This window comes from Balaenoptera borealis (assembly GCF_965194805.1).
Source record: "Balaenoptera borealis genome assembly, chromosome: X".
In the NCBI taxonomy this organism is placed as follows: domain Eukaryota; kingdom Metazoa; phylum Chordata; class Mammalia; order Artiodactyla; family Balaenopteridae; genus Balaenoptera; species Balaenoptera borealis.
In genome coordinates, this window is record NC_138881.1 from 4,476,061 (window position 1) to 4,496,082 (window position 20,022).

At 43.3% G+C, this 20,022-nt stretch overlaps 1 protein-coding gene across 17 annotated transcripts in view; it reads right to left on the reverse strand.

The window, feature by feature from the left end:
• The window catches only part of NLGN4X (neuroligin 4 X-linked), an 886,820-nt gene that overhangs the window by 307,993 nt on the left and 558,805 nt on the right, over positions 1-20,022 (reverse strand). For 2 of the 17 annotated variants that reach the window (XM_082375562.1, XM_082375561.1), the window contains exon 1: positions 17,703-18,332. The exons of 12 other annotated variants lie outside the window; for them this stretch is intronic. The gene's annotated coding sequence lies outside the window, so the exon portion shown is untranslated. Of the gene's footprint in view, positions 1-17,702; positions 18,333-18,960 lie in introns of those variants that run through there. 3 more of the 17 variants (XM_082375563.1, XM_082375560.1, XM_082375558.1) reach the window with 3 other exon arrangements.

The window sequence follows — 20,022 nt, forward strand, 5'->3', positions numbered from 1 at the left end:
ACCCCAATGTTCACAGCAGCACTACTTACAATAGCCAAGACATGGAAGCAACCTAAATGTCCATCAACAGATAAATGGATAAAGAAGATGTGGTACATATATACAATGGAATACTACTCAGCCATAAAAAAGAATGAAATCATGCCATTTGCGGCAACATGGACGGACCCAGAGATGATCATACTAAGTGAAGTCAGACAGAGACACACAAATATTATATGATATCACTTACATGTGGAATCTAAAAAACTGTACAAATGAATTTATATACAAACCAGAAACAGACTCACAGACATAGAAAACAAACTTAGAGTTACCAAAGGGGAAAGTGGGGGAGGGATAAATTAGCAGTATGGGATTAAGCAGATACGAACCACTATACATAAAATAAACAACAAGGACCTACTGTATAGCACAGGGAACTATATTCAATATTTGTAATAACCTATAATGGAAAAGAAAATAAATGATTTAAGACATAACCTCCTGAGAGAATTAATCATGAAAAATAATGCTTATGAAGACCTGCAACAATCCTAAAGAGGCTTCTGCTACAATATTTTGGGAAATGTAAAGTTCAGAGTGGCATAGATATACTGGGCTGGCCGAAAAGTTCGTTTGGGTTTTTCCATATCATCTTACGGCCAACCCAATAGATATATAATATGTACATAAATAAAGATATGGATAGAGATAGAAAGATGGATGTAATTCAGACATAAATATAGGTAGGAACAACATGATATACGTAAAGTTATATACATGATATGGTTATGATATAGATTGATATAGAAGATACAGATACATAGATACTGATGGAATATGCATGCATATATATACACATATATTTATACACACATACAGATAAAGATGTACATATAGATAACTAAAATATTAAAATATTCAGATAATTAAAATATTAAAATATATGAAAAATTCTGAGAGAAATTATACAAGTTGTTTAGTGTTTAACCACTGGTTTATGGAACGAAGACTGATGTTTACATTTTTTTTCCAAACTTCTATATTTCTATAACACTCTTCATCCCTTCTTTGTAAAGAAAATCACACTGTCCTTAAAATCTCCTTGAAAAGGCTACAGTGTGCTTTGATGACTTATTCATAAAATGGACCCATAGAATTCAAAAGAGAAGGCTTCTTAAGATACACTTAAGTGATAACCACCTGTGCGCATATTAAAATTTTATATTAAAATCCACACCATAACGTTAAGAGGATGAGATCACTTTTTAAAATATCGATCATGGTGAAAAGATGGCTACACGCATATGGGCATTTCGGAATCTAACCTCCACTGGGTGCCAGTGGAAATCTGGGCAGGAATACGTTCCCTCAACTTTATGCCTTTTGCTAGAAAAATATTCGGATGAGCTGTGAGAAGGCGTGAACCCCAGGCCGCTCTTAAGCTGTGGAAAGGGCGCCTTGCTTGTTGCCCAGGAGGGCTACAGATTAATGTGATGAGGGACCGTGCAAAACACTGTGGACTCTTGCCAGTCGGCTGAGGTTTCCAGATGGAAGGCGGCGTTTTGTAAGCTGAATACCCCCGGGCCAGCGGGGTGAGCAGAGCTGACCCACACAAGCCAGAGTCTCAAGCAAACAGTAGAGTCACGTTTGCTGCCCCAGATCTTCCGAGAACAGAATCCTCCCCCCACGTCCAAACCCTGGACGGGAGTTTTCCCCTAGCCCTTCTACAATGGAGCATCGTTTAGCAACTACCAAAATGAAAAGACTCTTAGGTGTCCAAGCAATAGCAACAAAGTACAGTAAGTAACAAACAAACAGCAACACAGTATTGGATTGTAATCCTACAATGTAGTTAGTATCCCAAGTATACAATAAATATCCATGAGTCCCGACAGATATAAAGGAATGATTCAATGAATCAATAAATGAATGAGGGAGAAGGGACAGATCTCCCTTTCAGAGGAATTCTAAATAATTGACGTCAATACTCCATCATCCAAGACACGCAGCTGAATCGCCCCACCTCCCCACCTCCCCACCTTGAGGCACTTTAAAATGACTGGCTTCCAAAGAACAGACTATGAAAAGGTGAGGGGGGAGGGGAGTGGTGTGAGTCGACAGTGGATAAACCCACTACCTCGGCCAAGGGATCAAGGTCAACATCAACATGTTGATAGGCTGTGCCCTTGACAGGACGAGAAAGGCAACTGACCTTTGCAGGTTCCCTCCTCCAGAAATGTACCCCACGTCACACAAACTGCAACTGGGAGACTTCCTACATAATATCACAAAACTATTAAAATCATGGAAAACAAGGTCACAGAACAGAGGAGAAGAAGGAAACATGACGGCTAAATGCACCGTGCTGTGCTGGAGGGGATTCTACGACAAAAAGGGAGCATTAGGTAAAAACTGGTGAAAACCACATCAAGTCTGGCGTTTACTTAATAGTATTGTGCCAGTGTTGGTTCCTTAGTTCCAACAGATGTCCCATGGTAAAATAAGATATTAAGAGGATATGGGGTAAACAGGCACTCTCTGTACTTTCTTTACAGAGTGTTTTGTACATCTAGAACTATTTTTAATTAAGTTTATTTTTAAAAATGAAAACAGTACAGGCATACCTCGGAGATACTTCAGGTTCCGTTCCAGACCATTTGCGTAAAGCAGGTCACACAAATGTTTTGGTTTCCCAGGGCATATAAAAGTGATATTTATACTAGACTGTAGTCTATTAAGTGTGAGATAGCATTATGTCTTTAAAAACAATGTACAGACCTTAATTTAAAAATAAGTTACTGCTAAAAGATGCCCACCAACCTCTGAGCCTTCAGAGAGCCGTAGCAGTAACATCAAAGGTCATGGGTCACGGGTACCATCACACATACAGTCATAATGACAAAGTCTGGAATACTGTGCAAATTACCAAAGTATGACACAGAGACACAAAGTAAGCAAATGCTGTTGGAAAAATTGTACCGAGAGACTTGCTCGACACAGGATTGCCACAAACCTTCAATTTGTAAAAAAAACAAAAAACAAAAAACACAGTATCTGTGAAGTGCAATGAAACCAGGTCTGCCTGTATTGCAAAACTGTCCTGAAGAAAATAGGTTTCTATTCTGTGAAACTAATCAACGTGGAAGAATCGGAGTGAGCATTATAATCTCAGTGAGGCTGGGATGCCAACTTCCCACCCTGAAATGTTCTGTCCAGTGGAAAAATCAGCTGGTTTTCATCCTGCAGAATCAAAGCCCCATGTAAGCAAAAACAACATAGTTAAAATTTTTTAAAAATGCCTCTTACTGAAGTGAGAAAGGATTCATCTCAAGTGTATTTACTTTAAAGCATCATGGAAAAACAGAGGGTCTCAGACACAGAGAGATGTTTACTCCTAGCTCTATGCTCAAGTTCTTAGGTGGGTAAGAGTAAAAAAGCATAAAAGGGCCATGACAAAGCAAGTACACAAAGCTGTGACACTAACACTCCAGGCTTCTTGGACGTACATTACAACAAACCGTTATCCAAAAATACGGGGGGGTCACGGGGACTTCCCTGGTGGTCCACTGGTTAAGGATCGGTCTTGCAATGCAGGGGACACTGGTTCGATCCCCGGTCGGGGAACTAAGATCCCACATGCCGCGGGGCAACTACTGAACCTGCGCACTGCAGCTAATGAGCCCACGGGCTCTGGAGCCCCAGTGCCACCACCAGAGAGAAGCCCGCGCAGTGCGAAGAAGAGCCCACGTGCCACAACTAAGACCCAAGGCAGCCAAAAAATAAATAAATAAATATTTTAAAAGAAAAAACAAAAACATGGGGGTCAGGAGGGGCCCGTGTTGATGCACAAGGTAGAACATTATGCTCCTGGTAAGTCAGCATCCCCTCATCCTAATGCCTGTTTCCCTTTGGGTCAGCCCTCGGACACAGGTGAGTCCTCATAAAAATATACATTTTACCGAGTCACCTCCCTACTGGAGAGTCAACAATTGCCCTGGAAACTCCTCAAGGTGAGATGACACAGAACAGCCCCTGTGAGTTGACTGACCTTCCTGTTCTGCCTTCTCCCCATCCACGCAGATGAAGACCCCTATGCTCACCAGAAAGAGGGGCTCCGGGTGCTCTTTGCCTCTAGGACCCTTTGGTTGTCTTTAAAATTTAGGGGATGGTAGATGTTTCTTTCCTCTTGAGTCTATCTCAACGGACTAGAAAGACATGAACAGAGAAGTAGAATCCACTAGCGTTTGCAGAGATGAAAGCTACAAAGTTCTCATCTTGGACAAAACCCTATGGGGAGGGACTTCCCTGGTGGCGCAGTGGTTAAGAATCCGCCTGCCAACGCAGGGGACACGGGTTCGAGCCCTGGTCCAGGAAGATCCCACATGCCGCGGAACAACTAAGCCCGTGTGCCACAACTACTGAGCCTGCGCTCTAGAGCCCGCGAGCCACAACTGCTGGGCCCTCGTGCCACAACTACTGAAGCCCGTGTGCCTACAGCCCGCGCACCGCAACGAAGAGCAGCCCCCACTCACGGCAACTAGAGAAAGCCCGCGTGCAGCAACGAAGACCCAATACTGCCAAAAACAAACAAACAAAAGAACAAACAACAACAACAAAACCCTATGGGGAGAGAGGAGACAGCATCCCTGAAAAAGTTTCATCCCTTCCTACAAATGTGTGAAACACGGCAAGGTATAATAAACAAGTGCAATTAATTAACATTTCAAAAAACTGGAGAGGCATTGGGTTCTTACCGATAATAATTAAGAATCAAGAGACAAGGAAGATCAGAGGCAGCTAAGCTGCTTTCATAGTAACTCAGAAAAAAAAACTGAAAACCTGAGTTTCCAGTAACAAGTTTTGCTTTCAATTTCGGAGTTTTTTTTTTCCTGTGTCCTCCCCTAGTTCTTTTCATCAAAAAGATTTCTCTTTTTCAATTGCTGCAGCACAAAATACAGAAAAGTAGCTTTTGAAAATGAAATTATGTGCTTTGTTTTATTAACGTGTTTGATGATGCCTCTGATTTCATATGCTTCTCATAAAACTGGCAAAAATAGAGATATCAAATCCTGAACTTTCAGGTATTTAATCTTCATTTCCAGAATAGTGTTTAAAAGTACTGTCCAGCTGTGTGGTCTGGGGATAAATCACTGGACCTCTGTGTGACTCAGTTTCCTTCTGTGTAAATGAATGAATACAAATGATTATTCAGTTTCTTTCAAATCCTCATAACCTGTGATACTAAGGTATTTTCTTATTTTATCACAAATATCCCAACCAACTATACTTTTTATATTTACTATAGGCAAGTCACTCATGGTCTAAGCTCATTTTTATATTCCTGGAGTTAAAGGTGGATAAAAAGGCACACTTTCCTAGAATTATCACATCCTCCATCTCCCCACCCCATGAGCTGAAACAGCCCCCCCAAAAACGTATAGTATCTGCTTGAATACTGTTTTTAATTTGAAGAGAGGATTTGTTTTTCCTGCTGAGTAGGTTTGGAAGGATATCAGACCAGAGGGGGAACAGGCAGGAAGGGAAACAGCTGTGTTTCATTCTGACCTGCTCCGGTGAGAATCCCAGCACCACTGGGACCCAGAGGGAGACACCTGCCCCCCTAACCTGGCCACGACATCCGTAGGAACATGTGGGTAATTCCCTCTGAAGAAAGGCCACCCTCAAGAGAAACCGGAAGAAGTAAGGACCATCGCTTGGGAATAGATAGTTGTTTCAGCACCAGTAAATCCGGGGATGCCCACCTAGGTGTGACTAAACTCCCCTGGGCTCAGCTCCAGGCTTCAGGGATGCCCTTAGGCCCCATTAGATGCTGTGGGTTTTAAGACTGGGCTGTGCAAGGAACACCAAAGATGCCAGTCATCCGCCAGAAGCTAGGAAAGAAGCACAGAACAGATTCTCCCTCACAGGGTCAGAAGGACCCAACCCTGTGGACGCTTTGATCTCAGACTTCTGGCCTCCAAAGCCGTAAGACCATAAATTTCTGTTGTCTAAGCCAATCTGTGGTATTTTGTTATAACAATCCTGGCAAATGAATACAGACATTGTGTTCTTTAATTCTTGAACCTGATAAAAATGTTAATCGCATTTGGGGCATTTTCAAAAGGAGGTTTATCTCCAAAGCAATTTCAATACCCTTCTTCCATTTTACCTTCATAAGACCCTATTAAATAAATAGATACTAACATTCCAGTGTTAAAAAAAAAAAAAGACTGGGTTGTGATTTCTCTAAATTAACAGCATACTGGGGGTAGGGGAGGGGAGATACGGTTCACAGTTCAATATAATTTTTCAAATTCCTTCGCCTTTTACTTTTCTCTTCCTTCAGTGACATTTAAAGAGAGAAAAGGTAAATACACATCTTGGAATGATTTAGCAATAGAAGTGTTAACAGTCAAGTTTTGTCAATACAAAAAATGCATTTGTATTTTTCTGCTGATTCTGTTATGGTATTGCACAATGCAGAACAGCTACTGTCTTTTTATTTAAATCTTCAGGAAGGCATGTGCCACGATAAAAAGTAAGCTATTAATATTTATACATATGTCAATATATATGTATGTGTTTATATAATTTATATGTGTAAATTATATATAGACATACATCTATTGATTTAATCTGGTCACATCTAAATGAACAAGAAATTGGCTGGCTCTACAAATGGCCAACATGTATCCTGATATTTTATACATATATTCATAGAACTGAGGAATTTCTTATCAATTTGGATGTGATCAGATTAAACACCCCAAAACCTGTGAAATTAATACACATGCTTACTGATGTTATTTTAATATAATTTTGAGAAATTTTAATAGCTGATTCTTGTTATTCATCAAAGGGAGACTTTTCAATCAATATAATCATCACATAAATTCATGGACATCACTTTATCCGTGAAATTGTTTTAGCAGAATCATCATGAAACACCTCCACACAAATCTGAAGCGAAGCAATGTGTAAAGTACGCGTTTCTCCCCATAATATGCTGCTGTTTCCATGATTTCCACCATGAACCGAAATTGTCCGAAGACGTGTGCTGAGATGGGATTTTTCCCAGGATAGGCATTGAGACTCTCCTCCGTTGTCGTATTTTTGTAACAGCTTTATTGTGATGCACCTACAACTCACCTACCTATCACCCTTTCACTGAGGTTGGTTGGTTTTATGTTCTTAAAACTCAGATTTCTCCCCCATTCTGTTCTGCCATCATAGCTTCTCCGTCTGATAACTTCCTTCGTCTTCTCATTTTAGCTACTATTTAACTTTGAGTAACTGTTACTTCTCCCTGACCCTTACATTCAGGGAGAAGTATTTTCTCCTGCCTGGCCTGCTGGGTGACATCACAACTGCTAACCCTCAACTCTGTGCTAAGAGGCAAAGATCAATCCTTAAGGAAGGTTTTTGCCTTGTGTTCTGTATTTGGTTTTTGTTTTCAAAATGTCCTCTCCTTTTCCATGGTTCTGATTCTCCAGGGGTACCAGTTCCAAATAATTTTCTGTACTGTGACTTGAACTATTCCAGCGTAAGCTTGGCTCGCGGGTAATGATACATGGTGTAAATGCAGACAGACCCAGCCTGCCAGCTAAGGGCTGGGATACAGGTGCCATCCCGGGCATCCACTAGGACACGTAGCCTTCTTTTGCCCAAAGCCCCTGGTTAATCTTCTGAGCCTTTATCAAATCATCTCTTTGCTAATTAACACCCTAGTAGCCTGTGCTGTTGAAGAAGCTAAAAATCTGAAGGTATGTCATCTCCAGCTGAAAATTATAAAATTCCCTACTTTCTCAATATTTCAGCTATATGGCCCTAATGACTTGCCTTCAACTATTTACAAAAGATTTGAATTGAGTTGTTATTTTCCTTAACACTGGATATAGAACATAAGAAATTCAACACACACACAATACAACACACTGACACACAGACACACACACACACCCCAGAAGGGAGATTCTGATAGAAAACTTCTTTGTTGTTAACTCTGAGTCTGGTTCCTGTCTTGTCATGCCCACCCATCCCCCACACACTATTTTTCCTGGGGGGCTTTATCACATGTATAGTATATGAAAGATAAACAACCTGGTCTTCTTCATCTGCCCCATGTCTCAGCCCTCAATCAATGCTGAGTAAGTGAATGAAACGAAAAAAAAAATACCAACAAGTTCATTTTTCCAGATTACCTTGGCAATTTAAACACTTTCAAGTAATCTTAGAATCCCCTTACCTCTGTGACAATAAGATACCATAGAAGCCTGCTTTGTGATTCCAGTTAGGTAATCTGGGTAACACTTGTTACAAAGAATCTCAAATTATGCTACGTCTCCCGAATCCATCAGTGTGAGGCTCTTCAAGTCCTTAATGTGTCTGTTTTCCGTGTAAAAGTCAAGACAGGGGTATGACAGGTATTAGAGAGGTTCCCAATTATTTGAACTGGGAGCCTCTCTAAAAGAGAATCGCTTAACAAAGATGTGGTATATATGCATAATGGAGTACTACTCAGCTATAAAAAAGAATGAAATAATGCCATTTGCAGCAACATGGATGGACCTAGAGATTATCAAACTACGTGAAATAAGTCAGAAAGAGAAAGACAAATATCCGATAATACCACTCTGTGGAATCTAAAATAATATAAATGAACTTATTTACAAAACAGAAACAGACTCACAGACATAGAGAACAGACTTGTGGTTGCCAAGGGGGAGGGGGGCTGGGGGAGGGAGGGACTGGGAGTTTGGGGTTAGCAGATGCAAACTATTATATATAGGATGCATAAACAACAAGGTCTTACTGTATAGCACAGGGAACTATACTCAACATCTTGTGATAAACTGTAATGGAAAAGAATATGAAAAAGATTGAATATATACGCATAACTGAACTGCTTTGCTGTACAGCAGAGATTAACACAATGTTGTAAATCAACTATACTTCAGTAAAATAACTTTTAAAAACAGACAATCCCTGATTTGGGAGCTCTTGACAAAGACCTTAACTAGCTGAAAAATAGATTATACGAGGGGTGGTGGAGTTTGAGAACATTATCTTTGATTTTACAATCTTTGAGACTTCCGGTACATCAGAATCCATGATATTTTTCATTATCACAAAAATGCTGAAATGTCTAACTTGCTTACTGATTTTTGTAACAACCATAGGATACAGTCATTAAGATCCACTACCTTATGTTTAAAAAAAACAATATTTGATGGGCCCTCAATTCTTTGTTGAATCAAAGTAATCTGTTTAAATATGTATTCACTCACACAATTTACTTAAAATGAAAATCAATGTTTCACAAATATAGGGTTTGACAACTTTTAAAAATATAAGCAGCTAAACAAATAGGGCATGTGAAGAATTCTATTAAATTGTCCTGGAAAATCTTCTTTGCCATTTCATTTTTCTATTCTTTCCTGACTGCTGGAAAGAATTACCCTCTATCTAGTTACCTTCATTGATCCTTTAATCCTTTAAGGACCTCTGAGTTCTCATCTGTCAGCAAACAGAAGAAAGTGAGGGGGGAGGGGGGAGGGGGGAAGGAGAAGGGAGGGAGAAGGAGGGAGGAGGAGGGAGGGGGAGAGGGGGAGAGAGATTAAAGAAGGAAAGTCCGTAATACGTACCAGAAAACGGGAAGGGGTGATACACATGTGAACTAAATATCTTAACAACTCATTTATGAACATTCACACACAGGCAAGGATTTTTGAGGCAATATATGCCTATATCATCTCAACATTACCAGGGCTAAATTTCCTTCCAAGCTTGCAACTTGGACATGCTCAAGAAAAGTGATGAATGAAAGAAGGAATAGGATTCAGAAGCTAGTTTTCAGAAAAAGATGCGTATACCTCAGTCACCGAATTTCTTTCTTGCCAAGACTAAGGAGCTCCATTCCCGAGCCTACCATATTGATTTCCCATCTTGAGCAAGGCCACACAAGACACCTAGCCGACAGGATCTAGCACACAGGTGCTCAGATGGAGAGCCATGGCGGCCACCACTGCCGACCCGAGCCCGTGGTGGGCAGCACTGACTTCCCGTGGCTTCTGTCCTGCTGAGACAGATTCTCGGGTCTTGTGTTCCAGGGGCAGAAGACGCCTGTTCATCCAGGCAGGAAAGATACAGGGCTTGACTTGATACATATGTTTCCACTGACATGAGGTTGCTTACTAAGTATCAGCTAATTATGTTTCAGTGAGGGCTGGAATTTGCTTGTTACCATAGTGACGTTAATAACTCCTGAACTTCACTTGAAGGCGGAGAGGTAGTTTCTGTGGACCATTAAATGTAGATTCTGGGGACCAGCCTGGTAATGGTCTTACCAGATATGACACAGTTTCTTCTGGAAAATGCACATCAAACTATCTATTCATCCATCTATATATGTAGTCTCTACTTGTATTAATTTTGTATATATATATTGATCTCATGTAAGTTAAATATGTATATACATTATGTAATACACAATTATATTTATATAATACATTACATGGCTAAATGAATTCTTTTCATTATCTATATAAAGGCTTTCCAATTTTAAGATAAAGCATGTTTTGGGACTTCCCTGGTGGCACAGTGGTTACGACTAGGGGCTCCCAATGCAGGGGGCCTGGGTTCCATCCCTGGAACTAGATCCTGCATGCCGCAACTAAAATAAAAAAAAAAAAAGAGATTCCTCATGTGACAACTAAAGATCACGCCACAACGAAGATCCTGCACATGGCAACTAAGACCCGGCCCAGCCAAATATATAAATAAATAAATAGATACAGAAATATTTTTATAAAAAATAATAAAGTAAAATAAAGCATGTTTTGATGAGTCTTTCATCAATTATATAAATTGCATGCAAATACAAATATATAAATGCATAGAGTATACTATATATAGATAACCAACAAGGACCTACTGTATAGCACAGGGAACTATACTCAATATTTTGTAATAACTTATATGGGAAAAGAATCTGAAAAAGTGTATATATATATATATATATATATATATATATCTGAATCAGTTTGCTGTACACTTGAAACTAATACAACATTGTAAATCAACTAAACTTCAACTTAAAAATGCATAGTGTATACACATAATTATATAAATACATAAATACAACATAGCAATAATTATATACATACATATTTAAATGAAATTTAGCTAGTTTAGAGGATGAAGTCTTTCTAGATATGATCTGCCAATAAAACGGCCCTGTGCAAGAAATAGCTTTGTGATGTTGTGGCTCTAACTGTCCTGAGACCACTTGGGTCCACACGCCAGCCTACTGACACGTCAGGGACCTATGTCTGTTTGCAGTCTACGTGCAATCCTATTTCCAAAGAACCTGAGCCCATTGGCAAAGTGACAACCCAGGACAGGAAATCCTCTGGCATTAGTTCACGGCTGCCGTGGCTCTCCCGTGAGCTGGGGTGTGTCCGTGCTTCTCGGTAGGTGCACCGTGGATGAGTGCTCCGTGTGAAATTGGGGTGCAAAGGGACTGCGGGAAGGCAGGGACCCCAAACCACAAAGAGACTATTATGAGCTTCTCAACTCTGGGGACTTTCAGCTTCTCGGTGTTCATGACAAGTGAACTCCGGGTTTGTCTGCTGTGCTGATACGATGCTTCTTCGACTGCACCGGGAGCTTTCGATGGCGACAGCCTCTCCACAGAGCCCTTGCGTACTGAGAGACACAAAGGCTCGCATCTCCTACCAGGCAGATAAAAGGGCTATTTAGTTTCCCCTTTTTAAAAAGGAGTGTCCAGCGTGATCCTTGCAAAAATCGTCAATTTCTCCATCCCAGTATGTAACCTGGAGGAATATGGATGGACATGAAAGGGAAGTGTGTTATCACTCCTACCACATAGACTATTTCACCCTGGACCTGGACAATGATACCTTGTAAGAAACCATTACTCACATCAGAAGAGAAAGCTTCAAGGAAAGTTAGAGAAAGCAGGTGCTTGCCCCTCAACATACACTCTCAAATTATTTAGGTCTCAGTATCCTGCCATAAACCATCACGGAAAAGAACATGGAAAAGAATATGTATACGTATGTATAACTGAATCATTGTGCTGTACACGTGAAACTAACACAACACTGTAAACTAATGTCTTCCCCCTCCAATGAGGAGTCTTTGCAGTTCCACCTCAGGTAACTTACATCATCTATTTTCTAATATCACTTACGTTTGGTGAATGATGGAGAGAAGAAATGGAAAATGACCAAGACAAAAATCCCAGTTTTCATTTTGGTACTTTGTTTTTTTGTTTTGATCTAATGTGTTGCCGTGGCTGAGAAAAAACATTTGATGCATGAAATTGCTCTTGGTTATGCTGGTGCACACGGGCATACCTATGTGTATAAACATACACAGACACACACACACACACACACACACACACACACACACACACTTCCCTTCTTACCACATGCCTTTAGGCCATGAGGGAGTATGCATCCGAATGAGAAAAGCAGTTAACAGTGACATACTTTATTTGCTTGAAAAAATGTGTTTCCTCAGACTCACAGATACAGAGAGGACAAACAAGTAACCAGTGCAGAGAGAGAAGGGGGAGGGGAAAGATGGGGATAGGGGATTAAGAGGTACAAACTACCCTCCTACGCTGTCGGTGGGAATGTAAGTTGGTGCAGCTACTATGGAGAACAGTGTGGACGCTCCTCAGAAAACTAAAAGCAGAGTTACTATGTGAGCCTGCAATCCCACTCCTGGGCATATATCCGGAAAAGACAAAAACTCTAATTCAAAAAGATACATGCACCCCAATTTTCATAGCAGCACTATTTACAATAGCCAAGACATGGAAGCAACCTAAATGCCCATCGACAGATGAACGGATAAAGAAGATGGGGTACATGTATACAATGGAATATTACTCAGCCATAAAAAGAATGAAATCATGCCATGTGTGGCAACATGGATGGACCTAGGGACGATCATACTAAGGGAAGTAAGTCAGACAGAGAAAGGCAAATATCATATGATATCACTTACATGTGGAATCTAAAAAAAGGATACAAACGAACTTATTTACAAAACAGAAACAGACTCACAGACATAGAAGACAAACAGAATACACTTTGCTGTATACCTAAAACTAAAACAACATTGTAAATCAACTATACTTCAATTAAAAAGAGGTACAAACTACTATGTATAAGACAGATAAGCCACAAGTATACATCGTACAGCACAGGGAACAATAGTCATTATTTCAAAATACCTTTTAATGGAGTATAATCTGTAAAAATACGGAATCACTATGCTGTCCACCTGAAACTAATAGAATTATGTAAATCAACTTAAATTTTTTAAAAGTGAGTTCATCGCTGCCCACCACCTGGCCCATTCACAGAGGGTACTCGAGTAGGAAAAAACTGAAAACACTATAGGCACTCCATCTCGGTGGGTTCTGGTCTCCACACACACACCTCCCCAATGCCCCGCACACCCCCATCCCCACTGGTTGTTTCTGAGACCACAGTTTGACGCTGCAGGCTGAGTAGCCAAAGCTGGCGGACCGTCAAGGTCACATAATCCATGTCCCTGCCACGGGTCTAAACCAAACACTGGTGATGTTGATAGATGAAACCCGGAAAATGACACCATGTGCAAATCCCATCACAGCTGTAAGAACACAACCAAAGAGATCTTTTCCATGCTTCGCAAAAATAAACAGCGACTCACGGTTAATACATCTCTCATCACTGCCCATCACAGTTTCTTTCACTTTCTTTTTTTTTTTTAAAGGATCCAAAAGCTTAACCAACTTTCTTTTTCATGTAGAAAAATCGGAGGTGCAATTCCCCATTTCAAAGAAGTGCACTTGGCAAAATATGACTTCTTCCCCCAACACCGCGCCCCCCGGGAAAAAAAGTTCCAACCAGCAAAACAAACGCAAAAATGGTTACCAAAGGGGAAAGTGGGGGAGGGATAAATTAGGAGTTTGGGATTAGATACACACCACTATATACATATAAAATAGATAAACAATGAGAACCTCTTTCAGAGCACAGGGAAGTACACTCAATGTTTTGTAATAACCTATACGGGAAGAGAATCTGAAAAAGAATATACACATTATATATGTATAACTGAATCACTTTGCTGTAGGCCTGAAACACAACAACTATACTCCAATTTAAAAAAAGACATGAGAGATGAGTCGGGATGAGGGCGGATGCCTGCAGAAACCTAAGAGAGTCAATTTCACAGAACAAAAGAGTAGAATGGGGGTTGTCCGGGGGAAATGGCGAGTTACGAATCAAAGGTCGTAAAGTTTAGATAACGCAAGATGAGTATCTTCTAGATCTGCTGTACAATATTGGACCTACAGTCGACAGGACTATACTGTACACTTAAACATGTGTTTAAGTGTACAGTATAGTGGATTCTCGTGTCACATGTTTTTACCACAAAGCAATAAAATAAAAAACCATACCCTTGGGACGATGACTTCGAGATCGAAGGATGACTTCATCATCCAATCAGGGATTAGCCTCTGGAAACCAAAATGATCACCGACATCAACACATCAAACCAAGAAGGTCCAGTTGCCATCCAAAAAAGAGCGCTCTTTTACCTTGGTAAATCACTATTCATACAACACACATTTTAAATAAAACCACCAAACAAAACTCTGGGTTCTTTCCCTTCATTTCCAAAGAGCTGTGAAAGCACATGCCATTTCATTAATACCATCCTGAAATAAAGATCTGCCTCCAGTGAGGCCCTGTAGGGTTTATTCTTCCTCACTTCTTCCCTAATACGATTACTCTTTTTTCCTCTGGAATCAATTCAATAAAACCTCACCTTACTATACATTTCACGTTTGTTGGGGTTTGGTTCGTGTTGGGTCAGGCACCCCTTCTGGGAGGTGCCGCGGGGCCGGGAGCTGGTGCAGAGAAGATGCTCATTCTGGAAACTGGCCAATTTCCACAGGCAGGTGGCGCTCAGGGGTTCCACAGACACCTGGGCAGGTGATCTCAACAGTGAATGTCTGAAGTCTGCAATCAGAGCCCTAAGTGGCCTGGCTATTCTCCACTCACGTGCTGATTTTACGAGCCCTTTATTTCCTTTTTGTGTCATATACCCACTGCAGACACAAATCCTTCTCAGAGATATTTGTTCAAAGCCTATAAATAGCCAACCTCAAACTTCTAGGCGGTCCCACTGTTTTTTTCTCCCTTATTCATCTGTCCTACTCTGCCCGTCCCCAAGAAAAAGGAGGAAGGGTTTCCCATCCCGCCACTCACGGAGCACAGAACAGAAGAGGCTTTGAAAGGCCAAATGTAGGTTGTTTAGAGAAAAATGACAAAACTGGAAAATATTCATGGCGTGAATGGCCCATGAATGGTTTGCAGCCCACAACAGATGACCTAATTGCCTAGAACCACGTGGGCTCAATTTTGAGATTCTCACTGTCTCCCCTTATCCGGCCCAAAGCGGAATGTCTGATTTGAAACTGGTAGCTGACAAGTTTAAGAAATCAGCTGTCGCTTCATCCAAGGCCTAGTCTGTTTTAGAATTTTTTACCATAATTACGCGGAAAATGAGGTGTCTCTTCTGAAAAGATACAGTATCCAGGATATTTTTTTTTTTTAATTGGGCAACTGACTTACACTAAACCCTGAGCGTATTTTTCTCATTTGGGAATAAATGTATACTGTTAAGGATCAAGAGCATTATAGAAAGTATACAGTTGTGGTTGATATATTAAAAATCTGTTCCTTGCCCTGGACTTTCACATACAAAAATCAGCTCTCATCGGGTTTGGAATTTAAGTATACTTTAACCAGAGAAGCCTGTCATCAGAGTGAGGGCATTAAAGGGTTTTAAATATTTTCATACGGTGGCTTCATTGGAATCACATAAATTCTGTCAACAGGTTGCACTGTTGACAATACCTAGCTGTGCAATAAAGGTTTAGAGTCTGGAGTACCAATTAAAACGGAAGAACAGTAAAGCCACGCCAGACTCCGTGCACTTGAATATTTACTTTTGTGAGAACCCTCTCTGGGTTTTTTTGTTGTGGTCCAGGCATCAAAGCACAATATTCTAAAGAGCTCTTAAAGAGATGCTTGCACATTCTGAAAGCAACATAATGTGTATAGAGAGGAGACACTGTCATCTTTGTACAGAGACCGAGAAGCTTTGCACAAATTACTACAAAGGAAAAAACATGAAAAGGCCAAGTTCAGAAATAAAGAAAAACCCCACATACTTACTGCGGGTCTACATTCCAGGCCCCCCAAAAAAGAACTTTTACATTGCCCACATCTATTCACTTGTAAATTTCATAGCATGGAAATACCTGCTTTATCTACCTTATGTAGCAAATCGTCACTTATCAAGTATCTTATATCTGTTTTTAGATTTGGGTAAAAATTAGCTGGGTTTAGGGCCAAATGTACATTCAGCACTCTTTTTATTCAGGGGAAGAAAAAAAAAAAAAAACCTACAAAGGAAAGCAACAATTCTTCCACCAAAGAAAAACGTGTCAAAACACCTTGAAAATGGCATCAAAGCACAGCCATTAGTATGAAAATGCAATGATCATTAAACTCCCTGCTCGAAATCATTCCAGTTTCCAAAAAATTAAACCTGTCATTTTAATCCAGTAATTTAAAACTGATGAAGTAATTTTCCACTTGCTACTTATTGGCCCTCATGATTTTCTTACATGTCAAGGAAAATATTCTTTAAAATTGCCACATATATATCTATATATAGAGAGAGAGATAGATATGGATATATAGAGAGATATATCTCCAAGTACATTTATTTGGGTAATAGAATATTGAAGTTTTAATCTAGAAAAAAAAATAAATATTTGCAGAGGCCTCGGTGAGATTCTTATGTTCTTACTTTAGGGATGCATTTTTAAAATCCACATTTTTTAAATCTGGAAATAAGGGATGAATGCAGCCCTGTGCCAAAACACCCCCCCCTCCACACACACACACAAACACACGCCTTCTGCTGCATCTACACAGGGAAATCTACCCTGAAGATTTTCAAGGCTGGCTGTTAACCTCTTTCCACAGCCCACTAAAGGCAACTAAAGGCATGAAAAATTCCCCACCCCCTCAATCTGCCCCCAGAAAGATTCAGATTTCTGTGCCACCGGACCCTTTCTCCGGGCTCTCTCATTCTCTAGGAAAAACGCTAAGCAACGCCATTCAAACCACGCCGTTCTCCTAGCAGCTGAGGTTGCTTTGTTCTGATGGAAAGTCAGGTCTTGCAGCCCCGGTTAATTTCTAGCTGAAGTATATTACCTACCGACGATGCCTCATGCACGCACTCCTACGTTGCCTGCAGAACCCTACACAAACTGGAAATTCTGCTCCCTCAGATAACTAAGTCTCCCCAAACTTTCTTTTCTTTTTCCTTTCTTTTTTCCTCTGCGTCCCGTCCCTCCAATCGTGGTAAAGGCTGACTCCGAAAAGGAGCTAGCTCGTACCACCTCGCACCACAAAACAGTTGCACGGAGCGCGCTCAGGATGTGGAAGCCGGGTCAGCCAGGGGACCCCTTCAAACAGCCTAGGCTATGAGCACAGAAAGCCGTTTCCCCGCCACTGACCCAGTAGGAGAAAAAAAAAAAAAAAAGAAAGAAATCAAAGGAAGCATCCACACTACCACCTTGTGGATTCTGCTCGCAAGAACAGTACCTGCTGAGTTCGACACCCGCCACCGGACACACCTCACCCCAGATCTCCCGAGTTGGGTCCGCATGGCGGAGGGCGAGCCGGGCCCGGCTCCGGCAGGCGCGCGCGCGCTGGGCTCCACGGCCGACGCGCGCTCCCAGCGCGGGCGCGAGCCGCCTCCCCCGGCCCCCCGGCGCGGCCTCCTGCGCCCCGCCCCCTCCCGCCGGCCCGAGAGAGCGGCCTCGTGGCTCCGAAAATCGATGAAAAGAGGCCCACACCTGCTGGTCGGTTCAGACAAGGGAAGCACACCAGAGGAAAACCCGCAGCCAAAAAAAAAAAAACCACACAAAAAACAAAAGGGAAAAGGGGAAGGGGTGGGGGGGAGGCAGAAGACGTCCTCCGGGCGCCCCTCGCCCTCCGAGGGGGGCTTCCGTTCCCAGGGCGGCCCCGGCCAGGCCCCGAGGGTGCGCGGGGGACCCCCGGCTGCCGCCCCCGCCGCTTCGGGGAGAAAGGAGGCTGTGTCTGGCGGCGGGCAGGCGCCGGAATGGTGCGCCGGGCCCAGGGATGCGCGGGGCCCCGGGCCCGGATCCGGGGGCGCGGCGCCCGGGGGGCCGCCCGGGAGAGCCGGGCGGAGAAATGGAACCTACCGGTTCTCGGAGGGGCGAAGAAGCCGGGGGAGGGAGGGGAGGGGTGCGGGCGGGGAAAGAGGGGGCGTCTGGGAGACTGGAGGGTGCCCGCGCGCCCTGAAGAGGCGGCGGGCTTCCCGGAGAGCCGGAGCGGGGGGGAGGGAACATTCGTGGGCTGGGGTCGGGGTGCAGCCGGGACCTCGGCCTCTCCTGCGGCCGCCGCCGGCCCGCGACCCCCGCGCCGTCTGCAGCCGAGCGGCACGCCGGTTCGGCCCCGGGGGGTCAGGCCGAGCCGCGCGGGAAAGGGCAGGGGGCGGCGGCGGGGGTCGGGATGAAATCGGCTGCGAAAGCGTGGGAGGCGGGCGGGATCTGAAGCGCGGGACGGCTGCGAGCTTTGGGATACGGCGGGGGGGGGGGGATGGAGCGAGGGAGGGGGGGAGGGTTGTCTGTTACGTGGTCCAAGGCTCTGCGGGTGGTCCGCACATCCGAACCGAGTCCCCGGACCTCCGCCCCCCGCCTCCGGCGAGAGGACCGGCCCGCCGTGCGCCCCGCGGGCTCTGCTCCCGAAACGAGGGTTCTCCGTGGGCACCGACGGGGGTCCGCATCCCCGGAGACCCCGGCTAGGGCGCCCAGCGCCGGTCCCCGCAGCTACCAACTTTTGCGGTCCTCGGGGAGAAGCGGGCAGCTCGGGGACGGTGCTCGGGCGGCAGCTGCGTGCCCCGCGCAGACGTCCAGGCCAGACCCAAAGGCTCCCGAAGCAGCAAAACCACCAACCGCCCTCACTCCTCGCCCCCTCCATCTCCCGCCGCTTGCCTTCCCACAGCCCACACGCACGGCTGAAGGGCGGGTGGGAGTGGGAGGCGGCCCGCTCCCCAGCTTTGCAGAAACGGCGCTAAGCTATGTCGTCTTCAGCCGGGGTCTCCAGCGCGCCCGGGTCGCTCCCCAGCAAAGCCCAACCTGGTCCTAATCAATCACGTGCGTTATTTCGTGCATCACACAAGCCGTCATCTTAGCCAAGGCCAGCAGAGGAAGGAGGGAAGAAAAAAAAAAAAAAATCGCTTAATGCAAACCCAGCCAAGCCTGTTTTCCTTTTTTCTCTCTGGTTAACCCAAAAAAAACGCACCCCGGGAGGTGGTAGCTGACAGTTTCCTTAAAGAAGAAGGAGGAGAAAAAAGCCCGTGGTGGCTCACAGTTTCCAGAAGTGCTTCTGGCTTCCCCGCCAGTCCTGCTTTGCAGAGATCTGGCACTTTGCTCTTTCTCTCCCTGTACTGCAGATGTATTTTTTTTTCCCTCCTGTGTCCGCCACACTCTTCTGTTTATTTGTATGTAACACAGCGCTATTTTGTAAACACATCACACACGGCCCCAGAGCCGTTCAAATAGCTGATTGCAGCAAAATGCTTCCAAACCACGGTGGTCCCAATATTTTTAAGTCATAAGAAAAAAAAAAATGTACTGTTTCTGTAGAGATGTGCACGAAGCTTGCACAGGACACGCCGTACATATATATCCACACTCCCACCCACACCTAAGAAACGGAGCGACCGATGGATAAGAAAAAGTCCTATCCAAATTCTCAAAATTAAAAGAAAAAAAATTTTTTTTAAATGTCGGACGCAGTGAAGCGCAAACGTTAGCGGTCGGGCTTATCATCTTTTGCTGGGAAGCACACATGAGTCAAAACGTTAAATAGGCTTTAAAAAAAAAAAACACCCCAC